The sequence below is a fragment of the Rhincodon typus genome, chromosome 41 (assembly GCF_021869965.1).
Source record: "Rhincodon typus isolate 14 chromosome 41, sRhiTyp1.1, whole genome shotgun sequence".
Taxonomy (NCBI): Eukaryota; Metazoa; Chordata; class Chondrichthyes; order Orectolobiformes; family Rhincodontidae; genus Rhincodon; species Rhincodon typus.
Window position 1 is genome coordinate 3979466 of NC_063372.1, and position 3845 is coordinate 3983310.

At 40.3% G+C, this 3845-nt stretch overlaps 1 protein-coding gene across 1 annotated transcript in view; it reads right to left on the reverse strand.

The window, feature by feature from the left end:
* The window catches only part of LOC109926281 (ceramide synthase 6-like), a 61719-nt gene that overhangs the window by 24803 nt on the left and 33071 nt on the right, over positions 1-3845 (reverse strand). The window lies entirely within an intron of this gene.

The window sequence follows — 3845 nt, forward strand, 5'->3', positions numbered from 1 at the left end:
TAGCTTGTCTCAGAAGCTCCTGTTACAAAACAAAAACTCTAATTAATGCAGTGTACCTTTGCCTCTTTGGGCTTCCCTACATTATGTCTTTTTAAATCTACCTTTTTTTCCCAGACGTTCATAAAAACAAAAACAAACGAGAAAGAGAAAGAAAGGGAAAAAAAAAAGTGGTTTTGAAAAGTTTTGATTCTGCTCCACAGTCAGGACAGTGGCTAACCTGCTTTTAGCATGTTCACAAGTGTTTTTCATCATCTTCCATCCTGTCTGGCTCTATAGCAAGAGGTGAGCAAAGACCACCTCAGCGAGTTGGGCGGAAAAGTACTAATCCTTCTTCCTTGTTCGGAAATACTGTGCATCCATCAAACCCTCTTCAAAAACAACAACAACTTTGCAAACTCCCGCAGTGGGTAACATGTACAAGTCAATGTCACAGGGCAGTGGGCAGTTAACTAATTGGATTACCACCAGCCAGATGTTCCAAGTTTAAGGATTACCCAGATCTCACCAACCCACATTGCAAAATTCAAGATTTCAAAATCTGTAACTGGCAGGACTTCACCTTGCCCAGTACTTTATCCCATAGCCTGTAGGACAATGGGTCACATGCAACTCCAAACACAAGATATTGCCCGTGGGGAAGGCCAAAGTAGGAAACAGACTAACATTCAGAAGTCTGGTCAGGCATGGGAGGGGTAAAGAGCTGAAGGGGAGATTTAGGATCAAATAGAAACCAGGGAGGCACCTGGCTCCTTGCAGATGGTGTGGAATAGCTGTCAATACCCAAGTGCCAACAAAACATCAGCGAACCTAGAGTGTCCTGGGAAACTAGAGGAAAGAGAATTTACAAAACTAAAAAAAAAAGACAAAAACATTAAAAACTTCTAGATGTAGATCACATTGCGGATGAGATCAACTTTTATTTTAAATAAAGCAGATTTGAATTAGCCTGCAGCACCACATAAAACCTAGCACTTCACCAAAATTCAACTGTTGCAGAGTACAGCCATGTTTGACCACCGAACCCGTCAGCTTCATTTGACAGGAAGTAGCACTAATTGAATGCTAAAAGACACTAATATACTTTTCAAAAGCACCAAGTTGAAGCTAAAAAAAAAAGCAGAGGTTACGCACGTGATTATTTCAAAGCAGAGATCATTTCACTTGTGTACAGAGACTTTAATTTTGTGACAAGATAATTAATTTATTCAACTATTAGATTCATAGGACATACAGCTGACTGGTCACAAGATGCTGCTCCAAAGCAAAGTTGTTAAAGTACTTACTCTAAACATTGAGACAAGTCATTCTAAAACCAGTTCCTTCACTGGTTGCAACATAAAAATCTATCCACCAGAGAGGACAGGCAGGAACAGGGACTGGATTCATGTTCTTTTCTATTCTGTAACTGGCTCAGAGATGCACGAAGGACTATTGGAGGCGAAGCCTTCTTAGAAATTTCCCAGTCCTTTCTCCCTTTGGCATTATCCCCCGATTCCATATCATTTGCAAATTTTGACATCATTTCTAGGCCCATCTCAAAAGTCATTGATATGACAGTAAATAGAAGTGGCCAGAACTAAACCTTGTAGTCCACAGTTACCCACTTCTAGTCAATTAAGCATTGCTTTTAAATTCTAAGTGTTACCCAAAATGCATTTTTAATCAAGACTGCAATGCTCAGCCTAATTCCATACATCCTAAACCTATAATAGGGCTTCCTGGTCTGTATAACTCACCGATTCATAGGAGTTTAACCTAAGAGTCAAAACACTTACTGGGCATTTTTAAGTGCGCAGAAAGATTTAAGGTTTAATGTCAATCAAAATGAAGTTCCACCAAAGCAAATATATTGAGAATTGAAGCTGCACTTAATGCAGAGTCACAACACTGTGAGCCACCCCTTTCTTAGGCTGTATTTGCCAACCACTACCAGGTTCCAATTACATTCAAAAGCAAAATAGATATGAGGACCACTCCAAGTTAACGAACTAAAAATAATTCTTGACTGCTGATTTTAACTTAAGCTGCATTTTTGTTGTTAGTGACAGTATTACATTTAACAAGCTAGACAATCTTTACACCAGCAGTTTTAACAAACATTTTTGCTTTGGGCTGGCACGAAGTGGGGGGAAAAAAAAAACAACTTTACATTCAGAGTTGAGGTACTGGACCAGAGCGTACGCTCCTGGCAAGAGAGTGCAGATTACCTGTGGCTCACACAACTCCGCCCCATTCCCAACAACACACCCCCCCCAAAACAAAAAACAACAACAAATCTAAGTATTGTGGATATTATTACTGTTATGAAATAATTCTTTCAAATCTAGAGAAAGTAGGACACTTTCAGACAGCATCTTGTGTACAGTACTTTAGAGTAGTGACAGAAATAAGGAGAGACCAAAACAGTAGCAACCACCACACAGGAGGTACAGCCGAAAATAAAAACTTTCAGACCTCTCCCAAAAATTATCCCTCCCTTACTAATGGCATCCTGCAGCTTAAAATGAAAGATGTACAACCCTAACTAGAGAGAGGTTCCACTCAGCTCATCCACACCAGCCTGCTGAGTTCAGAAGTTTAACACACAGGGAAATCGTGAGACAAAGCCCAAATCCAATTTAATCAGTTGCAGTGATAGAGGCCATTTCAATCTGGCTTTGCCAGAGCAGTTGCTGGACTAATGACCCACAGGATTCAATTCAAAAGGATACCAACAGTATTAGTATTAATAGTATGTATTGGAAAAAGTGTAACCATAAATAAGACCTCTAATTAAAGAGAAACCTGCCTGAACTGGCCTCTGGTGTGGGACTGGGGTTGCACAAAGTGACTGACTCTTTTCTGCCTTCTGAAATGGTTCGTCATCCAGAGGATAATTTAAAAATGAACAGTTTCAAATTTTTTCATGTACTGCAATCAACCCTAAAAAAGTCGTGCAGCAGATAACAATAATTTTATTTACACACTGCCTCCAAAAATGTTAAAGAAAAATCCAGACAGGTGCTTCACAGCAGAGATATTAAGAAAGATGATTGAAAGAGGGGAGGTGGGGGTTGTGGAAGAAAGGAGATTACAGAGTATAGGGTCCAAGCAGCGGACAGCATGACTGCAGATGACAAAGCAAGTAGAATCCGGAACGCTCAAGGAGACTAGGGTATGGATGGGAAAACTGGCAATCTTAGTGGTGGTGCTGTTGTGTGGTCAGAAGCTCAACTCAGGATCAAATTTGACACTGAAGGTTTGAGCAGAGCAGCAGAGTCCCAAACTGTTGCCAGAGAGCAGAATGAATTTGGTAACTAGGGGACAGAGCTAGCTGGGACCAAAAGGCAGTGCCTCCACTCTTCCCAATATTTAATCAACAGGGTTATGAGCAAGCTTTAGACAACCATGCAGCATTAAGTTGGCCTAACAAGATTTGTTCCACTATGTCAAGAAATTCTGTTGAAACTCCTGGCACAAATGCAGAAGACTAACAATTCTTTAAAAAAAATTCCTTTTAAGAATATTTTTAAAAAGAATATAGATGGGTTAAATCAGTGGCAAATAGAATTCAATCCAGATAAGCGTGAGGTGATGCAGTTGGGCAGGGCAAACAAGGCAAAAGGAGTACATGATGAACGGTAGGACCCTGGGAAGCACACAGAGGATCAGAGGGACTTTGGTGTGCATGTACACCGGTGCTTTAAGGTAGTGGGACAGGTAGATAAAGTGAGTAAGAAGGTATTTGGGATTGTCTTTATTAATGGAGACACAGAGTTTAAGATTGAGGTGGTTATGCCAGAACTAAAACATTAGTCAGGTCATAGTTAGAGTATTGTGTGCAGTTCTGGAATCCACATTCTAGG